Source organism: Panthera onca, chromosome C1 (assembly GCF_046562875.1).
Source record: "Panthera onca isolate mPanOnc1 chromosome C1, mPanOnc1 haplotype 2, whole genome shotgun sequence".
NCBI lineage: Eukaryota > Metazoa > Chordata > Mammalia > Carnivora > Felidae > Panthera > Panthera onca.
This window is the reverse complement of record NC_138346.1, coordinates 32,729,453-32,756,155: the sequence shown is the minus strand read 5'-3', so window position 1 is coordinate 32,756,155 and position 26,703 is coordinate 32,729,453. Positions and strand designations below refer to the sequence as shown.

At 36.9% G+C, this 26,703-nt stretch overlaps 1 protein-coding gene and 1 pseudogene across 50 annotated transcripts in view; one reads left to right on the top strand and one right to left on the bottom strand.

The window, feature by feature from the left end:
• Window positions 1-26,703, top strand: part of ABI2 (abl interactor 2) — a 123,102-nt gene that overhangs the window by 1,567 nt on the left and 94,832 nt on the right. The gene's annotated exons all lie outside the window — the stretch shown is intronic.
• Window positions 4,727-5,061, bottom strand: LOC132671798 (large ribosomal subunit protein eL30 pseudogene; annotated as a pseudogene).

Genomic DNA, 26,703 nt, shown 5'->3' with positions numbered 1-26,703 from the left:
AGGATCACGTGGTTAATCAAGGATGTTATTGTGAGATTTTACTAAATTAGGTATATACTTAACTCTGTATTATCTTGTAGTAACGATTTGTATTGAAGAAGGAACCAGGCATAATCCAAGGCTTTTCCCTCCAAAGAGACTATTGAAACTAGTAGGAACAGAAAAAAATGTGTCTTGGGTCAGAGATTCATGCAAAAAAACACAGTGGTCCATATTTGGAGGGTGCTTCTTAAATACTGAGTGGGATAGAAAAGAGTCAAACATTAAGTTGTTCAGTGTTCAACTGCATGTATTCAAAAGTCTTGTATAGCCTGCCACTGTGTAAAGGGTTGATGAAACACACCTAGTGTCTACAGAATTTCATAGTGTAGTTAGTAGGAGAGGCTGATCTGTGAGCAAATGAATTATGTAGTGTGTCAGTTTATACTCTAAGGGACTGAAGGTGGGGAGAAGGCCAGGAGGAAGACATGCTATTCTTAAGGAATTCGCTGTCTCTAGGAGAGGCAAATCTAAAGGACTGAAGTGGTAATTCCATTGACTGCAGCATATTATGGGAGTTATAGGTCAGAAGAGAAACTGAGAATAGAAAAGTGATTGGGTAACGGTTATTACCAGTAATAAAAAAATAGACAGATTTGTCTCTCTTTGGAACATAATTTTTATTATAATTTGAAGGTATAGTTTTTCTTAGATTACAATTGATACATAAAGGTAAAGTACATGGATTAATAAACTGAGAGGTTAAAGGGATTAAAGGTTGTCATCTTTTTAAATATTTTATACTATTCTTTTAGTTGAGAGAAGAACATTACTGTCACCATTATCTGTTTTAGCGATAGGACTAATAATTTAGTGTGGTTTTTTTTAAATGCATAGTATAGCTATTGATTAATGGAATTAGATTTAAAAATATTTTTTCAGTTTAACATCTAAAATAGATTTTACATGTTAGATTAGATTTTACCTCTTAGGTTATCATCTCTTTTATGTGGGTATAATATTGGTGTTTTTCTCTTACGAGATGACAGCTCTTACATGATTTGTTTGTAGTAAAGTTGATAAATGGAACATGCTGATAGTGGATTTGTGCTGACCTAGCTGTACATTTGACCCAACTGGCTCTCCTTGTGACCAAAGAACTGACCAGCAGGGGTTTTGATGCTGCCTCTGACCCTGTAGAAAATGAAAATTAATTGGTTGTATATGATCACATAGTCAGTTTAGCCTTGTTTTAGCATCATATCCTAACTACTAGCTCAAGTTAACTAACCCAACACTTTATTTTGTGGAAATGTAATTTTTGCCAGTAAAGTAGAAAAAGATAAATCTGTTGAATCATGTGTAACAAAGGGTAAGGGTCTTTGTTCAGTGTTCTTAAGTAGCTGGTTTTAAGCATAGGAATAGCCACATAACTAAGAGAAATAAGAATGCTCTAAATGTGGATTATATTTAGTGTGGAAACTGAGCAAAGGAAGGAAAATGATTTTGCTATCCTTCTGGAAACAACTGTATCGTGTTTAAATTGTTCCTAATAAAAATATCTTTCAGATATATTATCAGCATTAGGAGTGACCAGATACTGCCTGTGTTAACACCCACAATCTATAGGTAGAACAGCATTGTAGACCGTGGTTTTCCAGGATACTAATGCAGTTAATGTTAGAAATTTAAAAATCATCTTCAGTAAAAATTTAGATGGTTTTTGTTTTATTATTTCAACCTCTAGAAAAAGTGACAGTAAAAATATTTTTTCTAAAATGTGATGCTAAGAGGCACCTGGGTGGCTCAGTTGCCTAAGTGTCTCTTGATTTCTGCTCAGGTCATAATCTCACAGTTTTGGGAGTTCAAGCCCTGTGTCGGGCTCTTTGCTGACAGTAAAGGAGCCTGATTGTGATTCTCTCTCTCTCTTTCTCCCTCTCTCTCTCTCTCTCTCTCCCCCTCTCCCCCCCCGTCTCTCTCTCAATCTCTCTCTCTCCCTCTCTCTCTACTCATCCCCCACTCATGCTCTCCCTGTCTCAAAATAAATAAACTTAAAATTTTTTAAAAATTTGATGAAAAAAATTACAACTAAAATTGCTGATATTTCCTGATTGATTTTAATTCTTGTCTGTGAAAAAGGACTTAGTAATTGTTAAGGACTTTTGTAAAGATACATGTAGGACCTGTGTTCTTTTTTTCATTTATTAATATAAACATTGATACCTAATCTAAAAAGTTTCCAGAAATTTTAAACAATGTTTTGATTGACTTGGAATCTACATTTTTACAAATAGAAGAATTTTATTTTATTACTATTTTTTTTAATGTTTATTTTTGAAAGAGAGCGTGAGTGGGGGAGGGGCAGAGAGAGAGGGAGACAGAATTTGAAGCAGGCTCCAAGCTCTGAGCTGTCAGCAAAGACCTGACTTGGGGCTCGAACTCCTGAACCGTGAGATCACGACCTGAGCTGAAGTTGGACACTTAATTGACTGAGCCACCAGGTGCCCCAAAAGAGTTTTATAATAGTAGGAGTTGCTTTAATGTTTGGTAGATGAAATAAATTTATAGTTGTTACTTTCCTAGAGTAACTCTGAAAAACCAACTTATTATTAACATTTTTCCTTTCGTTAGATAAAATAGTTAATTGGTTTTTTTGGTTTTTTTTGTTTTGTTTTGTTTTTTTAGTTTTTTTTTGTTTGTTTGTTTGTTTGTTTTTTAGATACATAGTAAAATCCCGTTGTCCATTATTTGGAGTAAGAGCAAAATCATCCAGTAACATGGTTTTGCTCAGAAGAACAGAAATTAAAAATGTACCTAAAGGGGTGCCTGGCTGGCTTAGTCCATAAAGCATGCAACTCTTGATCTCAGGGTCATGAGTTTAGGCCTCATGTTGGATGTAGAGCTTGCTTGAAAAGATAATAAAATAAAAAATACTTTATAAAAAATTTTTACAAAATGTGCCTTAAATTTTATGTGAAATATATATATTTTTTGCTTTTGAGTAATAGAGATGTCATTAATGACTTCTGTTTTTTGTCTTTTTTAAACATTTTTTTTTTAAGTTTATTTATTTACTGTGAGAGAGTGTGTTCTGGGAGGAGTGGAGTGGAAAGGAGAGAGAGAATCTCAAGCATGCTCCATGCTGTCAGGGCAGAGCTCAACTCTGGGCTCCATCCCCCATGAACCATAAGATCATGACCTGAACTGAAATTGAGACTCTGATGCTTAACCGACTGAGCCACCCAGGTGCCCTCGTTTTTTGTCTTTATCAAAAAGGATACTCCCAGAATTCATTAAAAATTGCATGAAAAGTTTATAAGGAGTTACAGTTTATTTATAATGCTAAGACATTTGTTTAACTTGACACAATACCTTCTGAGTGTACAGTCTTCTAGTCCTATGGCATTGTTTTCAAGTTTTGAAGATTTTGTTATAATACAAAAAAATCTGATACATATAGTTCTTAATTTCTAAATATTCAAACTATTGTATTTACATTAATTTTCTATTGTTGTTGTGACAAATTGCTACAAATTTAGCAGTTTAAAACAACACAAACTTACCATTTTATAATTCTGGAGATCGTAAGTCTATAGTAGGCCACAGAATTGGGTTCTTTCTGGAGGCTCTGGGGGAGAATCAGTTTCCTTGCCTTTTCCAGCTTTCAGGGACTACCTGCATTCCTTAGCTCATGACCTTCTTTAAAATTCCAAGCCAGCAGTGGCATCACTGCAACCTCAGCTTCTGTTTTCACATCTCTGTCTCTCTGCTTCCATCTTCACTTCCCCCTTCTCCCTCTGCTTCTGTTGTCACATTTTCTTTTCTGACTCTGACCATCTGCCTCTCTTTATAAAGACTCATGTGATTATATGTTGGGCCCATTCTGATAATCTTCCAATCTCAGGATCATTATCACACCTCCAGAATCCCTTTTTGCCGTGTAAGGTAACATATTCACAGGTTCCAGGGATTAGGATGTGGTCATCTTTGCCGGGGGGTGAAGGTTGTGGGGGGGTGGGTGGTGGGGGGAGGAGGGAGGCACTATTCAGTTATAATATTTGAACATAGCTTTTCCTTCCTATATCAGTAATTGGCTGTAACCCTTTTGACACCTAAGCCCAAAACCTTGGTACTGTCCTTGACTCTTATCTTTTGCATTGGATAACAAATGGCTCTGTCTTCACATGTCTGGATCTGACTACTACCACCTCTTCTGCTACCAACCTGGACCAAGATATGATTATCACTCAGTTAGATTATAGCAAAAGCCAGAGTGATCTTTTTTAAAAATCTAAATCAGATCATATTCTGTTCAAAATACTGAGATTTTCTGTCTCATTCAGTTTAAGAACTAGAAATTAACATTGCCTACAAGATACAAATGATCTAGCTTTCTAGTCTTGAATCCTCTCCTAATGTAATTCCTCTTCTCTTTTGCTAACTGTGTTTCAGCCACATTGGCCTCTTTTTCTTTTCTTTCTTTTTTAATGTTTTATTTATTTTTGAGAAAGAGAGCACAAGTGGAGGAGGGACAGAGAGAGGGGGGTGGACAGAGGATCCGAAGTGGGTTCTGTGCCGACAGCAGCAAGCCCAGTGTGGCGCTCAAACTTGCCAACCATGAGGTTGAGCCACCCAGCTTCTCTGGCTCCTTTTCCTTGAACATAACAGGCATAGTTCTGCTTCCACATTTTTTTTTAAACAAGCTCTAGCTGTTTTTATTGAAAAATTTTGCATGATTTACTTTTCATTAGTCTGTGCTGTCCATGCTTCTAATGATATCAGAATCACCTGGATCACTGATAGCCAGTATGCATACTCTGTAGTATTTCCCACATACTGTGTCCAGTTCAATATTATTGCCACTGTAGTGGACACCAGTTTTGGCCACTATGATGTAGTGTCTGTTTCACATTTCCTCAGGGGTGGGCAGTTGTTGGCGAAGATGACCAATTTCACTTTGCCATGTCTGATCATTTTCAGAGTATGCTTCTATCCCAGCACATACTTTCCACTTTTCATTATGAGCTGGAGCCTAGAGTTCATCAACTCTAGCGACTTTTTCATCTTCTCTGTGGCCACCATCTTCCTGTCTTAGGTGCAGGATGGCCCCAACTAAGAGCAGACTCCAAGGTTGCTGGGTGCAAGAAAGGTACCTCAAGACTTTTTTATTTTGCATTTACTGTGCCCTCTACCAGGAGTATTCATCCCCCAGATAGTTGTATCACTGGATCTTTTTACCTTTTTCATGCCTTTGATCAAATGTCAACTTTTAAATTTTTTTAACTTAAAAAATATTACAAAATTGTTTTTTAATTTCAGTGTAATTAACATAGTGTTATATTAGTTTTAGATGTACATTATAGTGATTCCACAATTCTATATATTACTCACTGTTTTCATGGTGAGTGTACTCTTAATCCCCTTCACCTATTTCACCTGAACATCCTCCTGGTAACCATCTGGTAACCATCAGTTCATCCTTTATATTTAAGAGTGGTTTTTTGTTTGCCTTTTTTCCTTTCTTTATTTGCTTTACTTCTTAAATTCACATTTAAGTTAGTGAATTTCACCTGTGAGTGAAATCATATCATATTTATCTTTCTTTGACTGACTTCACTTACCATTATACCATCTAGTGCCACCCATGTTGTTGCAAATAGCAAGAATTTCATTCTTTTTTGTGGCTGAGTAATATTTTATTGGACACAAATACCACATCGTCTCCTTTTTTTAAAACTTGTTCTAACGTTTTTATTTATTTTTGAGAGTCAGAGCGTGAGTTGGGGAGGTGCAGAGAGAGAGGGAGACACAGAGTGTGAAGCAGGCTCCAGGCTCTGAGCTGTCAGCACAGAGCCTGATGTGGCGCTTGAACTCACGAATCATGAGATCATGACCTGAGCCACCCAGGTACCCCTTCTTTTTTTTTTCAGTTGAGCTCTATGCCCAGCGAGGGGCTCAAACTCAAAACCCCAACATCAAGGGTTGAATGCTTTAGTGACTGAGCTGGCAAGGTGCTCCGTATCATGTTTTCTTTATCCATTCATCCATCAGTGGACACTTGGGTTGCTTTCATGATTTGGCTGTTGTAAGTAATTCTGCAATAAAGATACAGGTACATGTATTTTTTCAAATTAGTGTTTTGTATTCTTTGGGTAAATACCTAGTAGTGGGATTACTGGGTCATGTGGTAATTCTGTTTTTAATTTTTTGAAGAATTTCCATACTGTTTTCCACAGTGGCTGCACCAGTTTATGGTTCCACCAACAGTGCACAAGGGTTCCCTTTTCTCCACACATGTTGTTTCTTGTATTACTGATTTTTGTTATTCTGACAGGTATGAGGTGATTGTGGTTTTGATTTGCATTTCCCTGATGATTAGATCTGGAGCATCTCTTCATGTGTCTATTGGCCATCTGTATATGTCTTATTTGGCAAAATGTCTGTTCACATCAAATGCTTAGTTTTTAATTGGATTATTTTTTTTTGGATGTTGATTTGTATAAGTTCTTTATATATTTTGGATATTAACCACTTACTAGATATATCAACAGAATACAACATCAGTATACAGAAATCTGTTGCATTTCAATATACCAGTAATGAAGAAGCAGAAAGAAAAATTAAGGAAACAATCCCATATACAATTACACCAAAAATAAAAAATATCTAAGAATAAACTTAACCAAGGAGGTGAAAGACCTGTACACCAAAAACTATAAAACACTGATGAAAGAAACTGAAGATAACACAAACAAATGGAAAGGTATTCCATACTCATGGATTGGAAGAACAAATATTGGTAAATGTCTATACTATTCAAAGCAATCTACAGATTTAATGCAATCCCTATCAAAATACCAACAGCATTTTTCACAGAAGTAGAGCAAACAATCCTAAAATTTATATGGAACCACAAAAGATCCTGAATAGCCAAAGCAATCTTGAAAAAGAAAAACAAAACAAGGTTATCACAATCTCAGATTTCAAGATATACTACAGAGTTGTAGTAACCGAAGTAGTATGGTACTGGCACAAAAAGAGACACATAAGTCAATAGAAAACCCAGAAATCAACCCACAATTATTTGGTCAATCTTTGACAAAGGAGGCAAAAATATGTAATGGGAAAAAGACAGTCTTGGGACACCTGGGTGGCTCAGTAGGTTAAGCATCTGACACTTGATTTTGGCTCAGGTCATGATCTCACAGTTCACGAGATTGAACCCTGCATCAGATACTGTGCTGACAGCGTGGAGCCTGCTTGGGATTCTCCCTCTCCCTCCCTCCCCCCCTCCACTTTCTCTTTATTTCTCTGCCCTGCCCCCACTCCACTCACACGCACTCTCTCTCAAATTAAATAAATACACATCAAAAAAAAAAGGAAAAAGTCTTTTCAACAAATGGTATTGGGAAAACTGGATAGCCACATGCCAAAGAATGAAACTGGACCATTTTATTTTTTTAATTATTATTTATTTTTGAGACAGAGAGAGACAGAGCATGAGCAGGGAAGGGGCAGAGAGAGAGGGAGACACAGAATGTAAAGCAGGCTCCAGGTTCTGAGCAGTCAGCACAGAGCCCATCACAGGGCTTGAACTCACGAACTGTGAGATCATGACCTGAGCCGAAGTCGGACGCTCGACTGATGGAGCCACCCAGGCGCCCCAGGACCATTTTCTTATACCATACACAAAAATAACTCAAAATGGATTAAAGACCTAAATGTGGGAGCTAAAACCATAAAAATCCTAGAAAAGAGCACAGACAGTAATTTTCTGACATTGGCCGCAGCAACATTTTTCTAGATATGTCTCCTAAGACAAGGGAAACAAAAGCAACAACAGCAAAAAGGAGGAAAAAAAAAAAAACAACTATTGGGAATACATCAAAATAAACAGCTTTTGCACAGCAAAGGAAACAAAACTGAAAAACAGCTTACTGGATGGGAGAAGATATTTGCAAATGATATATCCAATAAGTGGTTAGTATCCAAAATATACAACTTATGCAAATCAACATCCAAAAAAGAAATAATCCAATTAAAAACTAAGCAGTTGATGTGAACATTTCTCCAAATAAGACATATACAGATGGCCAGTAGATACATGAAGAGATGCTCAAGATCTAATCATCAGGGAAATGCAAATCAAAACCACAATCACCTCATACCTGTCAGAATAACTAAAATCAGTAACACAAGAATTCATTTATCAGTTCTAGTAGTTTTTGGTGGAGTCTGTAGGGTTTTCTATATATAGTATCCTGTCATCTGCAAATAGACTTTGACTTCTTCTTTACTAATTTGGATGCCTTTTATTTCTTTTTTTTTGCTGATTGCTGTGGCTAGGACTTCCCAGTACCATGTTGAATAAAAGTGGTGAGAGTGGATATCCTTGTCTTGTTACTGAATTTAGGGCAAAAACTCCCAGTTTTTCACAATTGATAATGATGTTAGCTGTGGGTTTTCACATAAGGACTTATTATTTTGAGGTATGTTCCCTTTCAACCTACTTTGTTGGGGGTTTTATGATGAATGGATGTTGCACTTTCCCAAATGCTTTTTCTGCATCTGTTGAAATAATCATAGGTTTTTATCCTTTCTTGTTCATAGGATGTATCTCGTTGATTGATTTGCAAATATTGGACCACCCTGCATCCCAGGAATTAATCTCACTTGATTGTGGTGAATGATTTTTTTAAATGTATTGTTGGATTTGCTTTGCTAATATTTTGTTGAAGATTTTTGCATTTGTGTTCATCAGAGATATTGGCCTGTAATTGTCTTTTGTGTGTGTGTGTCTTTATGTGGTTTTGGTAAATTTGGAAGCTATCATTGCTTTTCTAGCTTTTTTTTTTTTTTTTTTTTTTTTTGCATAGTTTGAGAAGAATAAGTCAGTCTGTCTTTCTTTCTTTCTTTCTTTCTTTCTTTCTTTCTTTCTTTCTTTCTTTCATTTATATCCAAATTAGTTAGCATGTAGTGCAACAGTGATTTCAGGAGTAGATTGCTTAATGCCTTTACCCATTTAGCCCATCCCCCCTCCCACAACTCCAGCAACCCTCTGTTTGTTCTCCACATTTAAGAGTCTCTTATGTTTTGTCCCCCTCCATGTTTTTATATTATTTTTGCTTGTGTTCCGTTGTATTCATCTGTTTTGTCTCTTAAATTCTACATATGAGTGAAGTCATATGATATTTGTCTTTATCTGAGTGATTTTGCTTAGCATAATACCCTCCAGTTCCATCCACGTAGTTGCAAATGGCAAGATTTCATTATTTTTGATTGCTGGGTAATATTCCATTGCATATATAGACCACATCTTCTTTTTTTTTTTTTTTTTTTAATTTTTTTTTTCAACGTTTTTTATTTATTTTTTTGGGACAGAGAGAGAGCATGAACGGGGGAGGGGCAGAGAGAGAGGGAGACACAGAATCGGAAACAGGCTCCAGGCTCCGAGCCATCAGCCCAGAGCCTGACGCGGGGCTCGAACTCACGGACCGCGAGATCGTGACCTGGCTGAAGTCGGACGCTTAACCGACTGCGCCACCCAGGCGCCCCTAGACCACATCTTCTTAATCCATTCATCTGTCGAGGGACATTTGGGCTCTTTCCATACTTTGGCCATTGTTGATAGTGCTGCTATAAACATGGGGGTGCATGTGTCCCTTTGAAACAGCACACCTGTATCCCTTGGATAAATGCCTAGTAGTGCAATTGCTGGGTCCTAGGGGAGTTCTATTTTTCGTTTTTTTGAGGAACCTCCATACTGTTTTCCAGAGTGGCTGCACCAGCTTGCACTGCCACCAACAGTGCAAAAGAGATCCTCTTTGTCCGCATCCTTGCCAACATCTGTTGTTGCCTGAGTTGTTAATGTTAGCCATTCTGACAGGTGTAAGGTGGTTCTCATTGTGGTTTTGATTTGTATTTCCCTGATGATGAGTGATGTTGAGCATTTTTTCATGTGTTGGTTGGCCATCTGGATGTCTTCTTTGGAGAAGTGTCTATTCAGGTCTTTTGCCCATTTCTTCACTGGATTATTTGTTTTTTGGGTGTTGAGTTTGATAAGTTCTTTGTAGATTTTGGATACTAACCCTTTATCTGATAGGTCATTTGCAAATATCTTCTCCCATTCTGTCAGTTGCCTTTTAGTTTTGCTGATTGTTTCCTTCGCTGTGCAGAAAGAAGCTTTTTATTTTGATGAGATGCCAGTAGTTCATTTTTGCTTTTGTTTCCCTTGCTTCCGGAGACGTGTTGAGTAAGAAGTTGCTGCGGGCAAGATCAAAGAGGTTTTTGCCTGCTTTCTCCTCGAGGATTTTGATGGCTTCCTGTCTTCCATTGAGGTCTTTCATCCATTTTGAGTTTATTTTTGTGTATGGTGTAAGAAAGTGGTCCAGGTTCATTCTTCTGCATGTCGCTGTCCAGTTTTCCCAGCACCTCTTGCTGAAGAGGCTGTCTTTATTCCATTGGATATTCTTTCCTGCTTTATCAAAGATTAGTTGGTCATACGTTTGTGGGTCCATTTCTGGATTCTCTATTCTGTTCCATTGATCTGAGTGTTTTTGTGCCAATTAATTCTTTTTTAGATGTTTGGTGAAATTCACCTGTGAAGCCATTTGTCTGAATGTTACCTTTTGATGATTCCTTCTTGGTCTATTTAAAGTTATAACATACTTCTGCCCTTTGTTTACTCCCCTTTTTGCTTGTACTTTTCTTTCCATGCTTTATTTTTCTTCATATTGTTTACTGTTTAGCATATGGTGTATCTTATTTATTTATTTGCATATTTCTGTCCCCTGGCATATGAGCTTCATGAGAGCAGGGATTCTTTTTCATTGTCAGCATCTGGAACAGTGCCTGGGACAAAACAGACATTCAATAAATATTTGTTAAAAGAATAAATTAAGGGTTTTTCTCATAAGCAGTGGAAAATATCCTTTTGAAAGAAGTGAAATAAATTAGTTTCCCGAAATGGAAGAGTTTTTATATTTATGTACAGGTAAATGAAGTTGGTGAATACTTTTCATTTGCTCAGGGTATTTAGTATAGATGTGACCAACAGAATTGAAACTGGTTATTTTACGTGTGGCTAGTGCTTTAGAGTTTGTTCAGCAGTTCATTTGCTTTCACTTAATGCATGGCTTATTCTATAGTGGATGCTTCTCAAATATTTGAGTGGATCTACAACTTTTTGGGCAGTGAGCAAGGAAGATACTCCTATTTATAAAAAATCAAGTAAGGGGGCGCCTGGGTGGCGCAGTCGGTTAAGCGTCCGACTTCAGCCAGGTCACGATCTCGCGGTCCGTGAGTTCGAGCCCCGCGTCGGGCTCTGGGCTGATGGCTCGGAGCCTGGAGCCTGTTTCCGATTCTGTGTCTCCTTCTCTCTCTGCCCCTCCCCCGTTCATGCTCTGTCTCTCTCTGTCCCAAAAAAATAAATAAAAAACGTTGAAAAAAAAATTTAAAAAAAAAATCAAGTAAGTAAGGGGCACCTGCATGGCTCAGTCAGTTAAGCATCCAACTTTGGCTCAGGTCATGTCTCTCAATTTGTGAGTTCGAGCCCCACATCGGGCTCTGTGCTGACAGCTGAGAGCCTGGAGCCTGCTTCGGATTCTGTGTCTCCCACTCTTTCTCTGCCTCTCCTCCACTCGTGCTCTGTTTTTCTCTCAAAAATGAATAAATATTTTAAAAAATCAGTTAAGTAAAATCAAGCTTAGTTATGACTCTGCTAAACCAAAATTCTGTAAACATAGGAATTTTGTTCATTTTTTTTCCTGTGTCCCCTATGCTTTGTTGAGTAAAATGATTGAGATTATAACTCATACCATTAAAAAATTACATATATATGTATATATATTACATGTATAAAAATTACATATTCTTTTTCATTTAAGAAGTGCTTACTAAGTGAAATAAGTCATACAGAGAAAGACAGATACCACATGTTTTCACTCTTATGTGGATACTGAGAAACTTAACAGAAGACCATGGGGGGAGGGGAAGAAAAAAAATAGGTTAGAGAGGGAGGGAGCCAAAACATAAGAGATGCTTAAAAACTGAGAGCAAACTGAGGGTTGATGGGGGGTGGGAGGCAGGGGAGGGTGGGTGATGGGAATTGAGGAGGGTACCTGTTGGGATGAGCACTGGGTGTTGTATGGAAACCAATTTGACAATAAATTTCATATTAAAAAAAAAGAAGAAAAGAAATACTTACTGAGTATATGTCCATGCTGGGAAGTCATTGGTAACTCATGGAACAGTCTAATTCTGTTACCATTTAATTGCTATGAAGACCCTCTGTTCAGTAGAGTCTGAATTAATGGGGTTTGGACTAAATATAACATGGCACAGCTTTTCTTTTGTTGTGCTTGCTGTTATTTGGCTTTATCCATTTATCCATTGAAGATTTTGAATAGAGGCAAGGAGATGCATTGTTAAGAACTTCCAGAATCTACAAAACAATATTGAATAGGGGAAGCAACAAGGGATGCCTTTTTCAGTATGTACTACAAATCTTTTTCAGGAGATAATGCTTGAATAATGATCCCTGTCTTTTCCTTTTTGTTTTTAATTTTTATTTGTTAAAATTTTTTTTAATGTTTGTTTATTTTTGAGAGAGAGAGAGAGACAGAGTGCAAGCCGGGGAGGGGCAGAGAGAGAGGGAGACACAGAATCCAAAGCAGGCTCCAGGCTCTGAGCTGTCAGCACAGAGCTGGACGTGGGGCTCGAACTCCCAAACCGTGAGATCATGACCTAAGCCAAAATCGGATGCTTAACCAATTGAACTACCCAGGTGCCCCTCCTCTTCTCCTTTAAAACATTTATTGTAGAAGAGCAGGGCAGGTTCAGAAAGAATTTGAATAACCTAGCTTAATATATAGTACTGTTTTTGCGAGAAGAAAATGAAATTTATTGACATTAAATTCATATGGTTTCTAGGTTTTTATCATCTGCACATATGATTATGATATAGTAATATGTATAATTATGAATTTTATTCATGGTTAATTCTACATATAACATAAATTTAATGTCGGCAATTTAGTTTGTGGTGTAAATGTATTTTGTAATAATAAGGCTTTGTACCCCAGCTTTTTCTTCTTTTGAAATGAATAAAGACTGGATCTCTTGGATTATTAACATGACTTTTTTTTTTTTAAGTAGATTAAAGTCTGATTAATTCAGGGGTTCTTGGGTGGCTCAGTCAGTTAAGCATTCGAATTTGGCTCAGGTCTTGATCTTCTGGTTGGTGAGTTCAAGCCCCACGTGGGGCTCTGTGCTGACAGCTTGGAGCCTGGAACCTGCTTCAGATTTTGTGTCTCCCTCTCTCTCTGCCCCTCTTTTGCTTGCACTCTTTCTTTCTCTTTCAAAAATAAACAGTAAAAAAAATTTAAAAAGAAGTCTGATTAATTAATATTGGTTTAATCTTATTTGATATTATACATAGGCTGTTTTGACATAAGATATGTGAATTAGATGAGGTCATTTTTTTTCTTCCAAATTTTTATTTAAATTCTAGTTAGTTAACATATAGTGTAATATTGGTTTCAGAAATAGAATTTGGTGATTCATCACTTACATGTAACACCCAGTGCTCATCATAACAAGTGCCTTTAATACCCATTGCTCAATTAGCCCATTCTCCACCTGCTGCCCTCTGTCAACCCTCAGTTTGTTCTCTATTGCTTACCTCTGTTTTTTTCCCCCCATCCCATATGTTCATGTTTTGTTTCCTAAATTCCATGTATGAGTGAAATCATAAGGTATTTGTCTTTCTCTGACTGACTTATTTTGCTTAGCATAATACACTCTAGTTCCATTCATGTTGTTGCAAATGGCAAGATTTACTTTTTTGATAGGTGAGTAATATTCCAGTGTGTGTGTGTGTGTGTGTGTGTGTGTGTGTGTGTGTGTACACATCTTTGTCCATTCATCAGTCGATGGACATTTGAGCTCTTTCCATACTTTGGCTATTGTTGATAATGTTGCTGTAAACATCAGGATGCAAGTACCTCTTCAAATCCATATTTATGTATCCTTTAGGTTAATACCTAGCAGTGCATTGCTGGATGGTAACGTAGTTCTATTTTTAACTTTCTGAGGAGCCTCCATACTGTTTTCCAAGTGGCTGCACCGGTTTGCATTCCCACCAACAGATGGATTCTCCGCATCGTTGCCAACATTTGTTCTTTCCTGTGTTGTTAATTTTAGCCATTCTGATAGGTATGAGGTGGTATCTCATTGTGGTTTTAATTAGTATTTCCCTGATAATGAGTGATGTTTGAGCATCTTTTCATGTGTCTGTTACCTATCTGGATGTCTTCTCTGGAAAAATGCCTTTTCATGTCTTCTGCCCATTTCTTAACTGGATTATTTGTATTTTGGGGGTAGAGTCTGATGAGTTCTTTATAAACTTGGATACTAACTCTTTATCAGATATGTCATTTGCAAGTGTCTTCTCCCATTCTGTAGGCTGCCTTTTAGCTTTGTTGATTGTTTCTTTGCTGTGCAGACTTTTTATCTTGAATTCCCAGTAGTTCAGTTTTACTTTTGTTTCTCTTGGCTCCTGAAACATAGTAAGAAGTTGCTTCAGCTAAGGTCAAAGAGGTTGCTGCCTGTGTTCTCTAGGATTTTGATGGTTTCGTGTCTCACATTTAGGTCTTTTATCCATTTTGAAATTATTTTTGTGTATGGTGTAAGAAAGTGGTCCAGTTTTATTCTTCTGTATGTTGCTGTCCAGTTTTCCCAACACTATTTGTTAAAGAGATTGTCTTTTTTCCATTGGATATTCTTTTCTGCTTTGTCGAAGATTAATTGCCAGTATAGTTGTGGGTCCACTTCTAGGTTTTCTATTCTGTTCTATTGTAAATCAGGTCATTTTTGGCTACTACTTTAATCCTAGTCCCCTCTCTGCCTTTCCAAATGTAACAGTTGTCATCAGTTTGTTAAAACTCTATTTAACTGGGGTGCCTAGGTGGCTCAGTCGGTTAAATGTCCGACTTCGGCTCAGGTCATGATCTCATAGTTCATGAGTTCGAATCCCATGTCTGGCTCTGTGCTGACAGCTTAGAGCCTGGAGCCTGCTTCAAATTCTGTGTCTCCCTGTCTCTCTGTGCCTCCCCTGCTCATGCTTTGTCTCTTTCTCTCAAAAATAAATAAACATTAAAAAAAACACCCTTATATAACTCGGGTTTTTTTTGGTTTTGTTTTATTTTAAACAACATTGATGTCACATAGAACTCACCATTTTAACTATATTAATTAAGTGTACAATTCATTGGTTTTTTAATGTATTTACAGAGTTGTGCAACCATTACCAAATCTAATTTCAGAACATTTTCATCATCCCAGAGAAAACTTGTACCCATTAAACAGTCACTCCACATTTCCCTGTGCCTTCACTCCCTGGTAACCATAAATCTACTTTCTGTCTCCATTGATTTGTCTGTTCTGGACATTTCATATTAATGGAAACGTAATATGTGGCCTTTTGTTTGTGGCTTATTTCACTTAGCATGATAATATTTTCAGCATGTACATGTTTCAGTACAGGCATACCCTGGAGATATTGGAGTTTGGTTACAGTGCACTGCAATAAAGCAAGTCAAATGAAATTTTTGGTTTCCCAGTATATATAAAAGTTATTTTTACACTATGTTGTAGTCTGTTAAGTGTGTAGTAGCATTATGTCTAAAAAATTGTACATACTTTTTATTAAAAAAATATGTCATTGCTGGGGCACCTAGCTGGCTCAGTCGGTAGAGCATGTGACTCTTGATCTCAGGGTTATGAGTTCAGGCCCACATTGGGCTTAGAGATTACTTTAAAAAAACACCTTATTGCTAAAAAATGCTACCCATCATCTGAGTGTTCAGGGAGTCATAATCATTGGTCATAGATTACCATAAAAATATAATGCAAAGTTTGAAATATTGTGAGAATTAAAGTGTGACAGGGGCAGGAAGTGAGCAAATGCTGTTGGAAAAATGGCACCTATAGACTTGTTTGATGCAGAGTTGCTATAGAACTTTGAGTTTTTAAAAAACAGTATCTGCAAAGCTCAGTAAAGTATGCTTGTACTTCATTCCTTTCTGTGGTCAAATAATATTTCATTATATGGATATACCACATTTTGTTTTATCCATGCATCAGTTGATGGATATTTGGGTTGTTTTCACCTTTTGGTTATGAATAATGTTGCGTGAACATTTGTGTATAAGTTTTTGTGTAAATGTATATTTTAAATTCTCCTAGGTGTATGTAGGAATGGAATTCCTGGGTTATATGGTAACTTTATTTTTAACTTTTTGATTGACTTTCAACTTTTTTTCTGTAATGGTTGCACTATTTACATTTCTACCAGTAGTGTATGAGAGTTCCAGTTTGTCTACGTCCTTGAGAATATTTATTATTTTCTGCTTAAAAGTTACAGTCGTTGTTGGTGTGAAGTGGTATGCCATTGTGGTTTTGATTTATTTTTATTTAATCACTAATAATGTTGAGTGTCTTTCCATGTGCTTATTGACCATTCTTGGGAGAAATGTCTATTCACGTTCTTTTCCTTATTTTTAATTTGTTCACTTTTAATTGTGTTGTTTGCCTTTTTATTGTTGAGTTGTGAGAGTTCTTTATGTATTTTAGATATCAGATCCTTACTAGATGTGTGATTTGCAAATATTTGTTTCCAGTTTGTTGGTTGACATTTCATTCTTTGTTCTTTAACTTTATTTTTTATTTTTTAAAATTTGCATCCAAATTAGTTAGCATACAGTGAAGCAATGATTTCAGGAGTTGATTCCTTAATGCCCCTTACCCATTTAGCCATCCCCCCTCCCACAACCCCTCTAGCAACCCTCAGTTTGTTCTCCATATTTATGAGTCTCTTCTGTTTTGTCCCCCTCCCTGTTTTTATATTATTTTTGTTTCGCTTCCCTTATGTTCATCTGTTTTGTCTCTTAAAGTCCCCATATGAGTGAAGTCATATGATTTTTGTCTTTCTCTGACTGACTAATTTCACTTAGCATAATACCCACGTAGTTGCAAATGGCAAGATTTCATTATTTTTGATTGCCGAGTAATAATCCATTGCATATATATAACACATTTTCTTTATCCATTCATCCGTCGAGGGACATTTGGGCTCTTTCTATACTTTGGCTATTGTTGATAGTGCTGCTATAAACATGGGGGTGCATGTGTCCCTTCGAAACAGCACACCTGTATGTATCCCTTGGATAAATGCCTAGTAGTGCAATTGCTGGGTCCTAGGGGAGTTCTATTTTTCGTTTTTTGAGGAACCTCCATACTGTTTTCCAGAGTGGCTGCACCAGCTTGCACTGCCACCAACAGTGCAAAAGAGATCCTCTTTGTCCGCATCCTTGCCAACATCTGTTGTTGCCTGAGTTGTTAATGTTAGCCATTCTGACAGGTGTAAGGTGGTATCTCATTGTGGTTTTGATTTGTATTTCCCTGATGATGAGTGATGTTGAGCATTTTTTCATGTGTTGGTTGGCCATCTGGATGTCTTCTTTGGAGAAGTGTCTATTCAGGTCTTTTGCCCATTTCTTCACTGGATTATTTGTTTTTTGGGTGTTGAGTTTGATAAGTTCTTTGTAGATTTTGGATACTAACCCTTTATCTGATAGGTCATTTGCAAATATCTTCTCCCATTCTGTCAGTTGCCTTTTAGTTTTGCTGATTGTTTCCTTCGCTGTGCAGAAAGAAGCTTTTTATTTTGATGAGATGCCAGTAGTTCATTTTTGCTTTTGTTTCCCTTGCTTCCGGAGACGTGTTGAGTAAGAAGTTGCTGCGGGCAAGATCAAAGAGGTTTTTGCCTGCTTTCTCCTCGAGGATTTTGATGGCTTCCTGTCTTCCATTGAGGTCTTTCATCCATTTTGAGTTTATTTTTGTGTATGGTGTAAGAAAGTGGTCCAGGTTCATTCTTCTGCATGTCGCTGTCCAGTTTTCCCAGCACCTCTTGCTGAAGAGGCTGTCTTTATTCCATTGGATATTCTTTCCTGCTTTATCAAAGATTAGTTGGTCATACGTTTGTGGGTCCATTTCTGGATTCTCTATTCTGTTCCATTGATCTGAGTGTTCTTGTGCCAGTACCATACTGTCATGATGATTAGGCTTTGTAGTGTAGCTTGAAGTCTGGGATTGTGATGCCTCCTGCTTTGGTTTCCTTTTTCAAGATTGCTTTGGCTATTTGGGGTCTTTTCTGGTTCCATACAAATTATAGGATTATTTGTTCTAGCTCTGTGAAGAATGCTGGTGTTACTTTGATAGGGATTGCATTGAATATGTAGATTCCTTTGGGTAGTATCGACCGACATTTTAACAATATTTGTTCTTCCTATCCAGGAGCATGGAATCTTTTTCCATTTTTTTGTGTCTTCTTCAATTTCTTTCATAAGCTTTCTATAATTTTCAGTGTATAGGTTTTTCACCTCTTTGGTGAGATTTATTCCTAGGTATTTTATTGTCTTTTGTGCCACTGTAAATGGGATAGATTCCTTGATTTCTCTTTCTGTCGCTTCATTGTTGGTACATAGGAATGCAACTGATTTTCTGTGCATTGATTTTATATCCTGCAACTTTGCTGTATTCACGAAGCAGTTCTAGTAATTTTTGGTGATATCTTTTGGGTTTTCCATATACAGTGTCATGTCATCTGCGAGGAGTGAAAGTTTGACCTCCTCCTGGCCAGTTTGGATGCCTTTTATTTCTTTGTGTTGACTGACTGCAGAGGCTAAGACTTCCAATACTATGTTGGATAACAGTGGCGAGAGTGGACATCCCTGTCTTGTTCCTGACCTTAGCGGGAAAGCTCTCCCTTTTTCCCCATTGAGGATGATATTAGCGTTTGGGTCTTCCATATATGGCTTTTATGATCTTGAGGTATGCCCCTTCTATCCCTACTTTCTTGAGGGTTTTTATCAAGAAAGGATGCTGTATTTTGTCAAATGCTTCCTTGCATCTATTGAGAGGATCATGTGGTTCTTGTCCTTTCTCTTATTGATGTGATGAATCATGTTAATTGTTTTGCGGATATTGAACCAGCCCTGCATCCCAGGTATAAATCCCACTTGGTCGTGGTGAATAATTTTTTTAATGTAGTGTTGGATCTGGTTGGCTAATATCTTGTTGAGGATTTCTGCATCCATGTTCATCAGGGAAATTGGTCTATAGTTCTCCTTTTTAGTGGGGTCTCTGTCTGCTTTTGGAATCAAGGTAATGCTGGCTTCATAGAAAGAGCTTGGAAGTTTTCCTTCCATTTCTATTTTTTGGAACGCCTTCAAGAAAGTAGGTGTTAACTCTTCCTTAAATGTTTGGTAGAATTCCCCTGGAAAGCCATGTGGCCCTGGACTCTTGTTTTTTGGCAGATTTTTGATTACTGATTCGATTTCCTTACTGGTTATGGGTCTGTTCAAATTTGCAATTTCTTCCTGTTTCAGTTTTGGTAGTGTATATGTTTCTAGGAATTTATCCATTTCTTCCAGATTGCCCATTTTATTGGCATATAATTGCTCATAATATTCTCTTATTATGGTTTTTATTCTGGTTGTGTTGGTTGTGATCTCTCCTCTTTCATTCTTGATTTTATTTATTTGGGTCCTTTCCTTTTTCTTCTTGATTAAACTGCCTGGTGGTTTATCAATTTTGTTAATTCTTTCAAAGAACCAGCTTCTGGTTTCATTGATCTTTTCTACTGTTTTTTTTTTTTTTTTTTTTTTTTTTTTGGTTTCGATGACATTAACTTCTGCTCTAATGTTTATTATTTCCTGTCTTCTGCTGGTTTTGGGTTTTGTTTGCTGTTCTTTTTCCAGCTCCTTAAGGCTTAAGGTTAGGTTGTGTATCTGAGATCTTTCTTCCTTCTTTAGGAAGGCCTGGATTGCTATATACTTTCCTCTTATGGCCATCTTTGCTGCATCCCAGAGGTTTTGGGTTGTGGTGTTATAATTTTCATTGGCTTCCATGACCTTTTTAATTTCCTCTTTAACTTCTTGGTTGGCCCATTCATTCTTCAGTAGGATGTTCTTTAGTTTCCAAGTATTTTTTACCTTTCCAAATTTTTTCTTGTGGTTGATTTCGAGTTCCATAGTGTTGTGGTCTGAAAATATGCATGGTATGATCTTGATCTTTTTGTACTTACTTAGGGCTTATTTGTGTTCCAGTATATGTTCTATTTTGGAGAATGTTCCCTGTGCACAGGAGAAGAATGTATATTCTGCTGCTTTAGGATGAAATGTTCTGAATATATCTGTTAAGTCCATCTGGTCCCGTGTGTCATTCAAAGCCATTGTTTCCTTGTTTTTGATTAGATGATCTGTCCATTGCTGTGAGTGGGGTGTTGAAGTCTCCTACTATTATGGTATTACTACTGATGAGTTTCTTTACGTTTGTGATAAATTGATTTATATATTTGGGTACTCCCACATTAGGCACATAAATGTTTACAATTGTTAGGTCTTCTTGGTGGATAGACCCCTTGATTATGATATGATGCCCTTCTACATCTCTTGATACAGTCTTTATTTTAATGTCTAGATTGTCTGATATAAGTATGGCTACTCCAGCTTTCTTTTGTTGACCACCACTTGTTTCTTTAAAAAATTTTTTTAATATTTGTTTATTTTTGAGAGAGAGAGACACACACACAGTGTGAGCAGGGGAGAGACAGAAAGAGGAAGGCACAGAATCCATGACAGGCTTCAGGCTCTGAGCTGTCAGCACAGAGCCTGATGCAGGTCTTGAACTCACCAACCGCGAGATCATGACCTGAGCCAAAGGTGGACACTTAACCGACTGAACCACCTAGGTGCCGCAACACTTGTTGTTTTTTGAGTTTTTGATTTTAGCCATCCTGACAGGTGTGAGGTGATATCTCATTTTGGTTTTGATTTCCATTTCCCTGATATGAGTGATGTTGAGCATCTTCCTGTTTTTTTTTTTAATATTTTATCTGTTTATTTATTTTTAAATTTATTTATTTATTTTGAGAGAGAGAGAGCACCTGTGTGCATATGTGCACATAAATGGGAGGAACAGAGAGAAAGAGGGTGAAAGAGAATCCATACAGGCTCCAACTGAGCATGGAGGGACTCGATCTCATGACCGTGATATTGTGACCTGAGCTGAAATCAAGAGTTTGATGCTCAACTGACTGAGCCACCCAGGCACCCCTATAATAACTATTTTAGTGACTTTGTTGCTAATTTTAGCATTTGTGCCAATACTAGTTGGGTTTCAATTGATTTTTGTTCTTATTATCAATCATTTTCCTTTTTTTTTTGTCTGGTAACTTTTGATTGATTACCACTCATTGTGAGTGTTAATTTACGGGATGCTTGATTTTTTTTTTATTTTCCTATAAATGTTCTTGAGGTTTATTCTTTTTAAAAAATTTTTTTAATGTTTATTTTTGAGAGAGAGAGAGAGAGAGAGAGAGCGCGTGAGTGGGAGAGGGGGAGAGAGAGAGAGAGAGGGAGACACAGAATTGAAACAGGCTCCGGGCTCTGAGCTGTCAGCAGAGTCTGACGCAGGGCTCAAACCCTGAACCAGGAGATCATGGCCCAAGCTAAAGTTGGACACTGAGCCACCCAGGCACCCCTTAAGGTTTATTCTTGAATGCAGTTAGCTTACTTGGAAACCATTTGATCCTTTTGTGTTTTTTATGAAGTTGAAACCATTATGAAAACGATTTCGTGCTTTGTGTGTCTTTTTTTGGTGTGAAGAGTTCTCACTATAGTAATTATTCTAGGGCTAATTATTCCCCACTACTCAGAAAGGAAGACCCTCTAGTGTAACCAGTTCCCCATGAATTGGGAAGCTTTCCATTTTGGCTGAAGGAGCATGCATTATTTCCTATCTTGTGTGAGGACCAGGCATTCTTTATAATCCTCTTGGCTGATTCTCTCCCCACTGTTGGGTAGTTTTCTCCTATGCATGTACTGATCAGTATTTTGCTGAATACTAAAGGGAGACTCTCTGGAACATCTCTGGATTTCTCTGTGTAACACTCTGTTACTTTTAACTTATGAACTGTATTTACCTTGGTCTTCCCAGCTTCTTGCCTCTGTCTACTGAACTCCAACTTTTGCCAATAAATAAGTAAGTAAATAAGTAAGTTAATACCAATAATACCTATTTAAACAGAATTCTTTTCTCCTTCCAATCCAGGATCCAGTTTGGGATTTCTTATTGCAGTTATTTGTCGTGTCATTTTAATCTTTAATCTAGAACAATTCCTTAACTTTTCTATATTTTCACTACGTGGACATTTTTGAAAGGTATATGCCAGTGTTTTGTTGTGTTGTGTTTTGTTTTGTTTTGCTTTTGATTGTCCCTCAATTGGTATTTCTCTGAATGTTTCCTTGTGATAACAGTCAGTTTATGCGTTTTTGTATATTTGGCAGGAAATAGTGATAATAAGTTCTCAGCACAGAGCGTTATAATTAGGAGAGTATCATTATTGGGGATGTTAAATTTGACTACTTGTTTCAACTGGTGTTTGTCATATTTCTGTTATGTAAAGTTACTTTTTTCCTTTTTTTAATGAGTAATTTTCTCATGTTGATTTTCATATCCATTTATGATTTTTGCTTGAATCATTTATTGTTTTGGTAGTTGTAAAATAATGATTCTATAACTGTCATTCTTGATGTATTCATTTGATATTTGGATGTAGAAATGAATAGGGATTGCATTCCTGCTCTCACTGTGGTTTGTGCTAGTGAGAATAGTGTGGAAACATTAGTTTTTGTGGCAGTGTTGCATTGTCCAGTAACTGGATTCATGAGTATTGAGTGCTAAGATGTGGTACATTTATTTCTTGGATGATGCAATTTACTCGGCATTATGGATTCAGTAATTATATGCCAATTTACTGATCATAGCATAATAAGGTGGTGTGTTTCTCAGATTGAGTTTCAGTGGTTACCTTCTGTTTATTCTCACATCTTTGTGTTAGTGATATATCTGTTCTGGGTGGGGCAATTCTGTAATTTTGTTATGGACATGGTATCTGGTGGTGCATACTAGAACTTATTCCTCTCGTGTTTCCTATTGTTTGGGAAACAATGCCTTGTAGAAATTTCTCAAAGTGAGTGTGGCACTGTTCTCCACTCCACCCCTATATATATTGAAATATAACTGACATGTAACATTGTGTAAGTTTAATGTATACACTTGAATATTTGGTACATGTATATGTTGTGAAATGATTATCACAATAGGGTCACATCTCTATCATGTCACATACTTGTTTTTGGGGGGGAGCGGCAGTGAGAACGTTTAAGATTTACTCTTTTTTAAAGTTATTATTTATTTATTTTGAGAGAGAGGAGAGAGGGAGGGGCAAAGAGAGAGAGGGGAGAGCGAGTCCCAAGCAGGCTTCACTCTATCAGCGCAGTGCCTGATGTGGGGCTTGATCTCACAAACTGTGAGATTGTGACCTGAGCTGAAATCAGGAGTCAGGTTTAACTGAGCTATCCAGATACCCCAAGATTTACTCTTTTAGCAACCTTCAAGTGTATGATATGGTATTTTAACTGTAGTCACCATGGTGTACATTAGATTGCCAGAACTTATTTCATTTTATAATTAGAAGTTTTTATCATTTGACCCAATATCTTACTATTTCCCCTACCCTGCAGCTTTTTGCAGCCACCATTCTATTCTGTATTTCTACAAGTGTGGCTATTTTAGATTTCACATTTAAGTGAGATCATATAGTATTTATCTTTCTCTAACTTACTTCACTTAGCATAATGCCCTCCAGGCCCACCCGTGTTGTTGCAAATGGCAGGAATTCCTTGTTTCTCATGGCTAAATGGTATTCGTTTGTGTGTGTGTGTGTGTGTGTGTGTGTGTGACATTTTCTTTATCCATTCATCTGTAGATGAACACTTAGATTATTTCCTTATCTTGGCTATTGTGGATAATGCTGCAGTGAACACATGAATACAGATACCTCTTGGAGATAGTAATTTCATTTTCTTTGGGTATATAAAATCCCATTCCTGGGTCATTTGGTAGTTCTATTTTTAACTTTTGAGGAACCTCCATCCTATTTCCATAGTGGATGTACATTCCCATCAACACTTTCTCCACATCTTTTCCAACACTGTTATTTTTTTTCTTTTTAATGATAGCCATTGTAGTAGGTGTGAGGTGCTATGTCGTTGTTGTTTTGATTTGCATTTTCCTGATGATTATGATGTTGAACATCTCATTGTGTACCTTTTGGCCATTTGTATATTTTCTTCAGAAAAATGTATATTCAATTTCTCTGCTCATTTTTTTTGCCCAGTTGTTTGTATTTTTTTTTAAAGATTCATAATTTATTTTTTTAACTTTTAAAAAAATATTTAATCTTAGAGCACGCGCGCAAGCAGGGGAAGGATAGAGAGAGGGAGACACAGAATCTGAAGCAGGCTCCAGGCTCTGAGCTGTCAGCACAGAGCCCGATGTGGGGCTTGAACTCAAAAACTGCGAGATCATGATCTGAGCTGAAGTTGGTCACTTAACCTACTGAGCCACCTAGGCACCACAGTTGTTTGTATTTTTGCTCCTGATTTTTTGCTTTTGATTTGATTACTTACATATTTTGAGTATTAACTCCTTACTGGATATATGATTTACAGATATTTTCTTTAATTCTGTACATTGCCGTTTCATTTTGTTGATGGTTTCTTTTCCTGTGAAGCTTTTATGTTGATGTAGTCTCACTTCTTCATTTTTACTTTTGTTGCTTGTGGTTTTTAGTGTCATATCCAAAAAGATAGTTGTGAAGATCCATGTCAAGGAGCTTTTTCCTTGTGTTTTCTTCTAGGAGTTTTATAGTTTCAAGTCTTATATTTAAGTCTTTAATCCATATTGAGTTAATTTTTGTGAGTGGTGTAAGATGGGATCCAATTTCGTTTTTCTATATGTGATTATCCAGTTCTCCCAGCACCATTTATTGAAGTGAGTGTCCTTTACACGTTGAGTATTCTTGGCTCATTTGTCAAATACTGGTTGACTGTAGATGTGAAAATTTATTTTTAGCTCTTGATTCTGTTCCGTTGGAGTGTCTATTTTTATGTCAGTGTCATAATGTTTTGATTATTACAGCTTTGTAATTTAAAGTCAAGAAGTGTGATGCTTTCAGCTTTGATTCTTTTTTCTTAGGTTTGCTTTGGTTCTTTGGGGTCTTATATGATTTTACATGAATTTTAGGATTGTTTTTTCTATTTCTATGAAAAATGTGGCACTATTTCTTATAACTGAATCCTAAGTCATACACCCTTGGTCCCTAAGAGGTTAATATTAAGACATTTGTCAATAGTCTCTGGGTGTGGAGAGAAACTGATGCATAGCAGGTTGTTCTGTGCTACTGTTTATTATTTTTGTATTGAGGTATAATTGGCATATAATATTATGTTAGTTTTAGGTATACAACAAAATGCCTTGATATTTTTATATATTGGAAAATTATTACCACAATAAATCTAGCTAATAACATCCATCACTGTACATAGTTATGGAATTTATTTTTTCTTGTGATAAGAACTTTTAAGATCTATCTAGGCAACTTTCAAGTATATCATACAGTATTATTAACTATGGTCACCATGCCGTACATTCCACTCTTGTAACGTATTTATGTGCTGTTTATTGACTCTAATATCTCTCTTGCCTTTGAATTAGAGTGTAGTAGCATCATTTTTTTTTTTTTTTTTTTCTATATATAAGGCAGAGGTGGAGGAGCATGGTTGAAGAGCCTCTGATGATTTACCTGGCCTGTTGGGACTTCTATCTTGAATATTTATTTACATTTATGATCATGTATGCTTTAATATTTTTCCTTATTATGGACACCTTTTTTTGTAGGTAGAAAAGCATAAATATGAAAAGGGAAATCAGTCTGTAAATAATCGTTTCAGTATTTGTAATTATAAATTATTTCAGAATTGTAGAGAAAATGCATAGGTTCTCAAAAGGACTTATTTTGTTAGATTTGAGTTTAATGTTTTCAGGTTTATGTTTTCCAGGCATAAATAAGCCAATTAAGAATTTAGATGTATTTCAGGGGTGCCTGGGTGGCTCAGTCGGTTTAATCCCCAGACTTCAGCTCAGGTCATGATCTCACAGTTTGTGGGTTTCAGCCCCATGTCAGGCTCTGTGCTGACAGCTCAGAGCCTGGAGCCTGCTTCGGATTCTGTGTCTCCTTCTTTCTCTCTGCCCCTTCTCGGCTCATATTCTCTCTCTCTCTCTCTCTCTCTCTCTCTGTCTGTCTCTCTGTCTCTCTGTCTCTCTCTCTCTCAAAAATAAATGAACGTTAAAAAATTAAAAAAAAATTTAGATGTATTTATTTCTATCAAAAAGAATGAAATCTTGCCATTTGCAATGACGTGGATGGCACCATAGTATATTATACTAAGTGGAATAAGTCAGAGGAAGATAAATACCATGTGATTTCACTCAGATGTGGAATTTAAGAAGCAAAACAGATGAACATAGGGGAACGGAAGGAAAAAGAAAACAGGTAAAAACAGAGAGGGAGACAAACCATAAGGGTCTCTTAACTGTAGAGATTAAACTGAGGATTGCTGGAGGGGAAATGGGTGGGTGGGATGGGCTAAATGGGTGATGGGCATTAAGGAGGGCACTTGCTGGGATGAGCATTGGGTGTTATATGTAAGTGATGAGTCACTAAATTCTACTCCTGAAACCAGTACTGTACTATAT